This window comes from Agelaius phoeniceus, chromosome 22 (assembly GCF_051311805.1).
Source record: "Agelaius phoeniceus isolate bAgePho1 chromosome 22, bAgePho1.hap1, whole genome shotgun sequence".
NCBI lineage: Eukaryota > Metazoa > Chordata > Aves > Passeriformes > Icteridae > Agelaius > Agelaius phoeniceus.
In genome coordinates, this window is record NC_135286.1 from 7,259,799 (window position 1) to 7,272,363 (window position 12,565).

Below are 12,565 nucleotides of genomic sequence, written 5' to 3' on the forward strand. Positions count from 1 at the left end.
TACATAGCCCCAAACTGACCTCTGAAATCCCATAGGAAGTAATGGAAATTTCTTAAATTCTTCACTATAAGAACAGTTTTCCCTGTGCCAAGCCTGGATTGAAACTATTTAAAGAACTCTCCTGGTTACAGCTGGTTAAAGTAACTTTATGGGAGTTATTTAGAGACTGAGAATTATTTTATTAAGTCTGGATTTCTTGGTATTTGCCTGGTGGATATAGGAATAAGGACAGGAATTATATTCATTTTAGGCATGCGTTTGGGGTCGCTAAGGCAGAGGTTGTTCCTCACAAAGTGAAAGGCCACTGGGAGTGCTCAGATCCTGATGGATTGGTGTAAACCAACTGGGTCATGGAGGACAATGCCAAACCCTGCCCTCTGCCTGGGTAATGTGCAGGCACTTGCAAGCAGCTCAGTAGGACACACTGCAGCCGAGGGCGAGGGGCGGGACGCTAGGAGCATCCAGATAGCAGATTAAATCTAGCTCAAGTTAAGTTCTTCATAGAACAGATCTTTGTAAGGTGATCCAGCACTCTGTAGGCCCCACAAGATACACTCCAGGTAGGATTTGTTGCAAAACAGGGCTCCCAGTTTACACCAGTGCTGGGGAACACTGCCCAGAGCATTACTGAGACAACAATAAAAGGCACAGCGCTCTCTCCTCTTTGCCCGGAGGAGCTTCTCCAGTGAGGAATTCCCAGTCTAAACAAAGCAATTGTGCATTACACTGGTGCTGTGCTCCCTTCCCCAAAGCAAGCAGGACTTAAAGTGAAGAGAAATACTTGGGATTACACCAAGTTCCAGGGAAAAAAATTAGGCTGGGCAGATGAATCCTTTATCTATCCTGCTCTAAATGAGCTGCATTACGCACACATATGTGAACACACAACAGGCACACCACTCCATTTACCTTCTCACACTCACACACTTTGCAAACAAGCGACAGTCTCCATTGCAGCAGCAGCCATTTCACAAGAGCAAACAAGGTGGGAGGAGAGCAGGTGGCTCAGTTTTGCCAGTTCCTGGCCCTCTGCCCTTGGCTCCTCTTCCAGCTTTGCTGTCACCATCAGCAGTGCTGATTTGGCCATGAGCAGTAGACAAGAATGAGGAGGAGAGGAAACCTCCTTTTGACTTCTTAAGCTTTGTCCTCCTGTAAAATGGTGATCTAGAATTAAGATATTGCAGGTAATGATTCACCTGGAAGGAAAGAATGCTGCATTTCTCCCCTGCCCACCCCTCTCTCCAGCACAGAATTCACTGCTGAAAAAGCCTCTGAAAGGCTGAACTGCAAATTCAAGGAATTTTCACTAAGGTCTAGAACACTTGCACTGCTTTGCTACAACTCATGGTGTGCACAGTGAAGGCGACCTGAAACATCTACACTCACCTGGCTCTGTATCAAATATTTAACCAAAGATTAAATCTAGTCCAGCCCATCATAACACTCTCCAAAACCAACCATTGATTCATTGCTGAGATAGTTATTAAAGGGCCAAAAAGCACCCTCCATAGCTAAAGAGACTGAGTGAATTAGGTATTGGAATCACCCTTGGCATCAGGGCAGTTCGCCTCCAATTTTGCTAAATCCAAACTGCTTCTGCCATCCTTTTCTTTGTGGTTTCCTTCTGAAGAATTTTCTTTTGTTGGCTGCAATTTGTAGCCTTTAAAAGCTGCTGTTGCTAAACAACAACCATGTGTTCTCCCATGGGCAGAAGAATCTTATTTTTTAGCCATTAGCTCTTTTTGGTACTGGGCTGGCTCAAATGGATCCCTTTTGGGCAGATGGCATGGCTGGGAACTAAGTCTGTACACCCAGGAATTCCCATCCCACCTGCAATCTGGTTAATTGATGCAAAAATCTCCCGTCATGAGTTTCATTGATTTGTATGAAGTGGATGTTCATTTGAGTCAGTGTCTTGCAGCACAGCAGACAAACTCCAAGTAGAAAGAGGAACAAAACAGAAGAGGAGCTTCAGTTCTCTCCAGGCTGTGTGCCAGTGCAGAAGAACGGCTCCTGGAGAGTCAGCTTTGTTTAGACTTAGGGCTTAGAGTCAGCATGTAAAGCACATTTCTGCCAAGATGCACCATTAAAGATTAGAAGAGGTCAGCTGCAGCCCTGCAGGATCGAGTGCTCATATGGTGAATGTTTCTACACTGAAGGAGAAATACTTTTCCTCTCAAGTATGAGTAGGAGGTATTAAACACACAAGTGTCTGCACTGAAAGGATCTATAAAGAGCTTAACAAATCCTGGAGAATAGAATACAGGTGATGCTGTATTCTAGCAGTGAATGGGTGAATTGAATTCACTGCTTGTGAATTCAAGCAGTGCAGGCTCAGGAAAAGGCAGAGTCAGTGTGGCATGAGCCTGAGCACCAGAAACAACCTAAGAAACTGACTGAACCATGGAAAGAACCATCACAGGAGCCTCAGACTGTCCCACAGCACACTCATCTCCATCACCTCAAGAGCTCACCCTCCTTCAAAGCATTTACTAGGATTTCATTTCCCAGCAGTCACAGTAAAAAACTAAAACCAGAGGAGTGTGCTTACAGACAGCACTTGACTCCCTACCCCTCTTTCAGCAATGCTGCTGGAAAGTCCTATAGTTGGGTAGCAGGAAGAAGTTCAAGCTCTTGTGTCAGCCTCCTAAGCCAAGCCCGACCAGCCAGCCTGGCCAGAGAGGCAGTTGTCCCTTCAGCGGGGAAAAGCTCAGCTATGCAGCCTTTCTTGAAATGCACCCAAAAATAACAGTGAGTGCCACCTAGAGACCAGAGCTCCAGCCGGGAGGCAGCCAAGCTGCACTACGAACAAAAGATGTCAGGGGCTGATTTACTCTTTGCATAGATGAGGAGTCAAACTGTAGCCAAGAGAGGCTCTGGCTTCTTTAAATAACACCAGGTAGGTGTGTTTTCAACTGCAGCTTCTCCCCAGAAAGGCACCAATTCAGTGAAGGAGATTTGACTTCGTACTGTTATGCTCTTTCTGGGCTAAGAGCCCCCTTGGCTTCAAAATGCTTAGAGTTCTTTGGTATGGGGAAGGACAGTTTCAAGATCAGGGTTTATTTAGGACTATTTAACTTTACCTAGCAGTAAGTTTGAGGCAGATACTTGGCAGAGAGCGTTCGAGTCTGCACTAACATATCCCATGTAATCCAAAGGCCGTGAACCCAACTCTAGTAAACAGACAGCAAATGGTGTTGAGGGCTAGACCTGTGCATCAGTGAGGGACACCTGGCAAAACCTAACACTTATTTAAATTAAACTTTAGCTGTGGAGAACAAATACAACTTCTAACCATTATTTTTTCCACAAATAAGAGCCAAAGCTCTGCACACCTTGGTCAGCACGGTGTCCCCTCCCTGACACGTCCTTGGACCTTGCAGGATTTGTCCTGAGCTACTAAACTGGATCAGTCTTGTCACTTTGAGTCCTGCCTATGGATGTTCCCAGAACCTGATAGAGCACAGCCAAAGTCTGCCCAGAAGCATTTCTGCAGGTGCACAATGATTAATTGGTGCACATTTCCATATCACAAATTAAAAAGACCTCAGCTTGCTTGAAATGCAGTATATTAACCTCTGAAACTGGCAGTCATGGATACCAGCTTCAAAAAGATGAATATCAATAAGACAGAATCCCAGAGGATAGCATCCCACTGCTGCCAGATTTTCTGGAGCTCAAAATAAGGCATTTTGAGGCATTTTAAGGTAGTAACTTTACATGCTTATTTTATTAAGAGAACCCAAAGTGGTTCATATTAATAGACAGAATCCAAGAAATCGAGGAGGGCGAGGGGGATAAGGTAGCGAAGGAAAGCTCTGGGCATGGATGGAGAGACAGAGAGCCAAGGGCAGGAAGCATACTGCAATTGTCACGGTTAATTGCCAAGAGTCTGAAAAAGTTTGTTACTAAAATAAATAACTGTTAATTAGGGTGTTCTGCAGGTCCACTGAGGCAGAGTAACAGTGCACACAGTAAATCGCTGGAGCAGGAGATGCAGCAGCAGCTTGGAGATGCCAATCTCACCCTACACTCACTGCAGGCTGCATCAGAAAAGTTAATAATCATTAAGCTGCCATCTTTTATTTCTAATTATTTGTCCCCACAGCAGGGTTTCTCCAACCATCAAGCAAAAGGGAAGCAAGTCTCAAAGGCGTAACTGTTTTGAAGTGGGCTCACAGCTGCCACGGCATGAATGCCTCTCCAAGAACAGTAGCAACTGCTCTGCATGGCCCACGGAGCTGGGAGGGAAAGCATCTCTGTTTAGGCTGGTTTTCAATGTCGGTTTTTAGGTCAACCAAAACAGCTTTTCTTATGCAACAGAAAGCTCACTTGTTTTGGAGTTTTTGCTTTCATTTAATTAGATGGTAATTCAGAGGGCAGCACTGCTATTCTGAACACCACAATGAGAACCATTTTCACTGCTTTACTAAGCAACAAAGTGAAAACACTGAGCTAAGCTGGCTCTAGAACTTGACACCATGTTAGAGACCATGGTCTCCTCTGACAGTGTGGGACAAGTGGAAGAGATACCTTGCTGCCACATTTCCATAGAATCATGGAATCATTTAGGTCAGAAAAGCTCTTCATGATCAAAGAGGCTAACCATTAACCCACCGCTGTCAAGCCTACCACTAACCCATGCCCCTAAGTGCCACATCTACATGGATTTTAAACCCCTCCAGGGATGGGGACTCCATCATTGCCCTGGGCAGCCTGTGCCAGTGCTTGATGACCTTTTCCATGAAGAAGCTTTTCCCTAATGTCCAACTTAAACCTCTCCCATTTTCTTTCATGCTATCCCTTGCTCCCTGACCAATCTCTTCCAAGCTGCCCCCTTCTGTCAAGGAGCTGTGGAGAGACAGACGGTCCCCCCAAGCCTCCTTTTCTCCAGGGTGAGCCACCCCAGCTCTCCCAGTTGCTCCTGCTGCTCCAGCCCCTTCTCCAGCTCTGTTCCTTTCCCTGGATACACTCCAGCCCCTCAATATCTTTCTTGTTATGAGGGGCCCAAAACTGACCCCAGGATTCAAGGTTTGGCCTCACCAGTGACCAGTACAGGGGGACTTCCCTAGTCTGCTGGCCACACTAGTGCTCATACAGGCCACATGCCATTTGCCTTCTTGCACACCAGGGCTCATGTTCAGGCACTGTCAACCAACAGGAGAGGCTGAAGAGGAAAATCTCACTGAAAGGTGCTGGAAACCTCATTTGTTCTTTCTCTTTGGGCTATGTGTAAACAAGAACTAAGAGAGAAACTCACAGCACAACAAGCTGTTCAAAAGCTCTGCAAAGCAGTGCCCTTCTCCGGGTCACCCATCAATTCTAGGATAGAAAGAAACAACATGTATAGATAGATAACAGCACGTGGTTTCCAGCATCACCAGTACCACTGTATGGAAAGGCAGAGCCCAAACACAGCCCATGAATGGATACTCTGTACTTACCACCACAGACACAGCTCTGAATTTTTCAGCAGTGACCTCACCTTGAACTTCTTGACAGGCTTTAAATAATGGCAACATATGTGAATCTCAGCTTGAAGATCAAGAGCAAAACTCCCAGCAGAGAGGGTTTTCTAGCATTTTCAGCATTTTCCTTCACAGTTTCTGCCCCGCAGCTACTCCCAGATTCTCTCCATGGAAGCTGCTGGTGTGTTACTTTACCCAACACTTACCAGGTCAGGAGAGGAGATTACTAAATTTATATTTAATATAAATATATTACCAAAACTCCTATGCATTTTATGTTTACCTATGAGATAAGCTAGGCTTAAAGATGGAGAGGCAATCTGAGCCTGCTGTTTTCTCTGCTGAGTGAAGGTCAGGGCTGTCCCTGAGCCAGTGATACTGGTACCACACCCCCGTTATCTTTGCTATCCCTAACAAGGTACCACATGGCTTTCTTGTTTGCTGACAAAGATTGACACCAATTATTCAGCAAGCAGCAAATTTCATCTCATATCATGATCAAAACCTCTACAGCATGTAACAAGCAGGATCACCAAAATGCAATTCTCTCCCCTCTGTGCAATACATGCATGAAAACAGACAAAAGTAACATGGAGACTGCTCTAGGGAGAGCAAACCAGGGACAGTCCAGGTTATCAGTGTTTCACAAGGGAGAAATTCACCCTTGAACAGAGACTTGTTAACACAGATAGCCAGATAGATTGGTGACTGTCCTGAGGGCCTGCTCAAGCACTGAGCTGGAAGACTCTCTGGCCAAAGACTTGCTCCAGGTTACCCTGGCACAGCTGCTCTGCTGGTACAGCTTTGTCTCTCACTAAACCATTCCAACCATCATGCAAGTGAGCACTTGTATCTTGCTCCACATCCAAGCTCACAGCAGCTTCCAGCTGTACCTTCCACGCGGAGGAGTTTTATTCTCCATTCAAATGGCTGCTGGGTGTTTGGTGGGGTTGGAGCTCAGCACTTCCGACCAAGGCAGGTTTTCTAGTTAATTAACAATCCTGCTTTTGGAGATTTGGTAGCAAAGCTCATTCAGATAGGGAGGCAGATGCTCATCTTCCAAATATAGTGCTCACTTCTGAGTAAGAACAACAGGTTTATGCTTGGATTTGATTCATCTCTCCTGCCCTGCCATGAGGCATTGTATAATGATGTCAAGTTTAAGAATAAAGCAATCTGTTCCCAGCACCTTCCTCTGCTTTCCCTTCAAGTCTTTCATCAATGACTGGCAGCACATTAAATACTCAGGCACGGAGCAGAGCTGCTCTAAATGTGCTCAGCCCTTTCCCTTACTAGGAGAGGAGAGGGTGTTACTGGGGAAGAGGAGTGATGGAGAGGGGAAAGCTTAGCAGGAGGATAGCTTGAATTTAAAAGAAGAAAAAAAGTAAATTTGAACCTACTGAAGTTTCCAGAGAACACAACCTCGATGCAAAGGCACCACTGCACCCAGAGAAAAAGCATCACCAAGCCGATCCCTTCCTTCCCTCCACCCTGAGTACACAGACCTTGTCCTCAGAGGCTTTAATATACAAACACCACCTCACAGCCAAGTTCATGGAAGGCACCAAACCTCTGCAGGGAAACCATCAGAATCCACCCCACCAGGGCAATTTTTCCCCTATGCAAAGCAGGCGCTCCATGAACACAAACTGAAATCATCAGTGCCTAATGCTCTTCTCCAAGCTCGACATGCATTTCCCCTCCTCTCCTGCCAGAAGGGCCTCAGCCTCCTCTCCATGCCCTGCAAAGCCCCAAACACACATGGTTTGCAAAGAGTGAGGTAGACCAGTGCCATCAGAGAGCCCCTTTCATAACCACAGTGCTGACTTGCCACCAACAGATATCAGGAGACATCCTGGGAAGAACAGCAAGCATTGCTTTCCATTCGCAAAAATATTTTCCCTTCCATTTGCTCACTTGCTGGCACTTAAGTGTGTTTTTATCCCCAGGTCAGTGCTCCACAGCCTAGGCTGGTAGGAAAAACTACTACTGGGGGTTTTTCATATTATAAAATACAGCAATTTCCAGGCCAACTAAGTGCTTTTCAATATCCAAAATCTTGACACACACATGGACAATAAATCATGGTGTTTGACAACAACCAATGCTTCAGAGTTTAAGACAATAAATAGGTCAATTCATTATTTCAATATGTCCGATCATTAAGTCAAAGCAACTTGTTTCAACTGTTTCTGCCACTGATCTAACAAAACAGGTACTTACCCAGAGATGAGAGAGCCAGGCCAACCACACAGGCGAAGCACCAAAATCCATCGTGGGGCAATGGATAGAAGAGAAAGGAGAAGAGATACTGGTTAAAAAGCAGTTCTGGCTAAACATGAAAAACCCATGCACCCATCAGAAAAACCCGAGCCACAAAGCAAAAGCTCACACTTGTACCCACATGAGCAAGGCAACAGAGCAAACTTCAGTATCTGACTCTTCCAGAAGTGAAGGTGGAACCGGATGTTCACGGTCAGCCACTTCTTAGAAATGTAAACACCAAGTGGGGAAGGAAAAAAAAAAACCAACCAAAAACATCAGCTCGGCATTACCTAACGCTGATTATACAGCGAGCAGTGACGTAGGCACCCCATGCCTGCCAGCCTCCGGTGAGTACCGCCTCCCGTGAGTAGCCCCTCCGGTGAGTACCGCCTCCCGTGAGTAACCCCTCCGGTGAGTACCGCCTCCCGTGAGTAACCCCTCCGGTGAGTACCGCCTCCCGTGAGTTCCGCCTCCCGTGGGCACGGGCCGGGCTCTGCCGAGCTCCGGGCACAACCGGGCTGCAGGAGCAGCGGGCTCGGTGGAGGCTGCGAGCTGGCCCCGTGCAACTTCTGCGCCCGTCCAGCTCCTCCGGACTTACATAACTTCTCGGGTGAACTTCTGGAGGGCTGGACACAGCCCAGCGCCGCCGGTCCCGGCTCCACAGGGCTCCAACTGAGCCCTCTAGTGGGCTTCAAAAATTCCACAAAACACCAGAACCTTAATTTAATTAACACTCGGCCAGAGGCCTCTAAACCCTAATCCTCTCAACAAAAGGATCATTAAGTAAATGAAGTGATTCAAGAGAGCAACGGTGCTCCCAGCCCCGGCAAGGCTGGCTGTGTGCTCTGGTGGGCACACACCAGCGCCTGAAATTCAGCCAGATCCCCAGACCATGCAACAGCCCCACTGAGGGTACAGGGACCTGCCTCACATAAGCACACAGTTGAGCACTCATGGCAGAAGTTGGACTCAACAGTCACCCTGCCATGCCAGAGAATCACAGAATCATGGAATGGTTTGTGTTGGAAGAGCCCTTAAAGCTCATCTCATTCCAACCCACTGCCACAGGCAGGGACATCTTCCACTAGAACAGGTGGAAATTTGGGCACAAGCCCATACCCATCCTATGGGATGCACCATGATGCCAATAGTCCTGTTGCCATCATCTCTATCAAGACTGAAAACCCTAACTACTGAACCAGGAGAGCAGCTGGAGCACCATTTATTTTTTAAGTGTTATTATCCAGCCTGGATGCAGGTAGAGAGCAGCCCTCCTTTCAAGAGGCAGCCTCAGTCCCTCAGCTGAAGGCTAGGAAAAGACTTTCATCTTGCCCAGCCTTGCAAACATGAACAGCAGGAAGCACTCTCCTCACCAAAGCAGCTAGGGTGAACCTTGCCAGAAGAATTCACGGCACACAGGGTGTAGTCAGGGAAAAGCCTTCACAGTCAAAGGTTCCCAGCCCACATACCTCACCCCAACGTGACAGTAATGGAGATCTTGCCCTTTGCAGGTGACTCTCTTGGAAAGTCACCTCCAGCTTCAGAGCCACACAGAGGATCCAGAGCAGCTCTGAGGAGCACATCCATGAGACAGCTCATAAGTGCAGTGAACAGGAGCAGAAGAGCTTAATTACTGGGCAAGAGTCATTCCCTCTGGGTTTGGATGCCAGCAGCAGCCTCCACAGGGCCATGCTGCCCCACAGGATAGGCGTTCCTCAAAAGCACCCACAGCCAGTGTCACCTCTGCCCATGGTGAATGGGATCCCAGCTGGGGCTGCAAATGGTCTGCAGAGCCTCAGGCTCCAAATGTGAGAAAACAAAATGAGGAAGAATTCAGGTGTTGCTCACCTATAGGCACCAGTCCCCTTATTTTGGTGCTGTGTGTGAGCACCCCAGTCTCCAAAGCAGCTTTTGAAGCTCAAATCAAGCAGCTCACCAGGAACAGACACAGCAGTAGCTGCTGGTGGAGTACACCCCAGAGGCTGCCAAAACCTGGCAGGGTTTTTCGGATGACCAGGAGATGCTTTAGTGTTGGTCTCTCCTCAGACCAACACAGCCTTCCCTGGTACCTCAAGCCCTCTAGGGTGCCAGCCAAACTGGTCACAGACCCTCCATTTTTGGGACCGAATGCCGGACAGCATTCACAGAGGTTTCCATTTTTAGTCTTTGCTCCTATCTCCTTGGGATGTGCCTTCAGGATAGAGTTGACACGTCGATGCTTCCTTCTTGCCCAAAGATGCAGAACAACTGCTCCCAGAGCTAATGAGGATGTCTTGCTCTGACCCTGCGCAGTTTTCAGCATACCCAGAATAAGCAGTCCTCTCTATGTTCACCTCCTGGGAAAATCCAAAGAGCTCCCATCTCCCCAGCCTGGGAAAGAACACAGATGGTCACGGAGATTAAAGCATACAGAAAATTAACTACCCTATGCAAATGAGCTTCTTCATCCAGCCCAGCACTGCCAGGTGGTTCAAGGTCCAGCACTTGGATGTGATCATCATGGCTTGCTGAGCTCCAATAACAGCCTTGTATTGACTAGGACAGGGGTCAGGAAGCTGAGCAGGAAGAAGACAATTTGTAAGGAGGGAAGGATGCAAACTGCCAGAGCCAGGCAGCTGCCGAAGTCACTTTCACTTCATGCTACAGCAGAAGAAAAAGCAGCAGCCTCAAAAACAACCCTGGTCAGCAGCACAGATCAATTCTGCATTTGCATATCTTGTGTGTTCCCACTCAAAGGCAGCTTGTATGGACCAAGCAGTGCTACAACCACAACGTGAGCCATCTGCAACTCTGGACGCTGCTCGCACAGCACCAGGTGCCCACAGGATGGCAGAAGAAAACCCATACCAGCTCCTGCTGCCTTTCCTAGAAGGCTGAAGTCTTGGCACCCAGCTGAGGCATGGGATCTGTCAGCACAGCACACTGGGATGGGGCCACATAACCTTCCCAAGAAAGGCAGGGTTTCTCCAGGCTACCACTCAGGGAGGAGCCGCACCTCAAACCCACCAGCAACAGGTTTAGGTCTTACTTCATTTTTACTCAAAACCTTTTTACTTTAATACTTAAAAAACATTCCAACAGGAGTGGACATATTGCTCAGCCAGTGCTCAGCTGCCAGTGGATCCTGAGGGCCAAGTTTCAGGCCATGTCATGATGCAGATGACTGCATTTGCTATTAAAAGCCTCCACTCTGCACCCAAGGAAATTCTCAAGCAGTGTTGACCCCATCTGCCAGCCTGTGAGCCTCTGAGCAGCCACGGATTGGCCGAGGCCAATCCCGGCCATATGGGAGGGGTTCACCTCCACGTCAGACACGGCACCTCCAGCACAACATCAACAGAGACGCACAAAGTCACGTTATAGCTCAACGTGGCTCCGTGCCGGGCTAACATCTGCCCTCCCTCGTTCCCACACTAAACGTTTGAGTTCACCTGGGGGCAGGGAGGCAACTCATGCTGTCCTGTCCAATACATAACCTCAGCACAGACTAAGAGCTCCCTTCATGTACTGAAGTGCCTACAAGCAGCTTATCCATCTCCAAGGGGTTTTGGAGAGTGGATACAAAAATACAAGCCCTTGGACGGCTGGTACTATCCTGTGAGCACCGAAACCCCCACAGCAATCAGAGATCAGGTCACATACAGCATGATACACAGCTGCCTTAACACCCTGGTTTTTGAGGCACCAGTCCACCCCACTCTCCCTTACAAAGCTGAAGTCAGTGCTAACACCAAGTTTTCCAGGCCCAAAGGCTCAGAGCTCCCCCATAGCTGCCCTGCACTGCCTTGTTAAGCAACACCTACCAGATTGCTGTAATGCCACTGCAGTCAGCTCAGAAGGCTCCCAGCACGTGCCAAGCCTTATGTCCCCTCCTTAAATACAGCTCTGGTCAACTGTGGCCAGATGTAATTACCTACATAAAAGGCACTCAAAGCCACCTCTAATAAGAGGATGTATTCATACTTGTTAGGCTGAGGTTCCTCCTCTGCTGCTGCTTTCCAGGGCTCAAAAACTTGCCTCACAGTACGTGGACCAGCAAGAACTTCACCCCATTCCTTATTACGAAACCTGCCTTTCCCAGGATGGAAGGAAAAGTCGGGTTTCTCACTCATTTATCCACAAACAAGCAAAGAACATTTTAACAGGATTTCTCCATTTAATTGAATAGCACATGGGGGCTTTATTTGTGGTGGCAAAGGGCTTTGGGGTGAGCAAATGGAGGAGCAAGGGCAGGCCCCATGCCCCAAAACACTTCTCAGGGGCCAGGAAACACGTCCAGGTCGAGCCCACAGCCTTACACAGGCCAGGATGGGCCTGGGGTGGCTCCCACAGCATCAGCATCTTCCCAGAGGGGTTCCCAGCTGCCCCAAATCTCCAGGAAGTTACCACCAGGTTTGACACAGCATAACAAGACACCCCAAGTTCCCATCACGCCTCTTCTCCTAAAATCTGCCAACGAGTGGCAGTTTTGGAGCCTTCCCAGAGCCTCAGGGTCTGAGGGGTTGAGACAGCAAAAAGCTGTCCCGACACGGCATTTGTGTCCCGACACAGGCTCCGAGCCGGGAGCCCAGATGGTGGCTGTGAGCCCTGCCCACGGCTCCCCATCCTCATCTGGTAGTCCAGGCTTTTCTCAGGGGGGCATCAGGAGGGGACTAGACACCAACCATATTAATTGGATAGACAGAGAGTCCTGCAGCCCTATAAAGCTGTGAGCAGCTGCTCAGAACCTCTTGTGAACCACAAAAATAGTTTCATCTACAGAGAATGGATTAAACACCACAAACACCCTTTTCTTCCCTCTGTGCAAAGAGCATTTTCCCCCACTGTGGTCC

General features: G+C 48.2%; 1 protein-coding gene across 3 annotated transcripts in view; it reads right to left on the reverse strand.

Moving 5' to 3' along the window:
• The window catches only part of EPB41 (erythrocyte membrane protein band 4.1), a 95,481-nt gene that overhangs the window by 78,699 nt on the left and 4,217 nt on the right, over positions 1–12,565 (reverse strand). Inside the window, exon 1 of one of the 3 annotated variants that reach the window (XM_077189484.1) lies at positions 7,692–7,834. The exons of 1 other annotated variant lie outside the window; for it this stretch is intronic. The gene's annotated coding sequence lies outside the window, so the exon portion shown is untranslated. Of the gene's footprint in view, positions 1–5,444; positions 5,461–7,691; positions 7,835–12,565 lie in introns of those variants that run through there. One more of the 3 variants, XM_077189474.1, reaches the window with a different exon arrangement.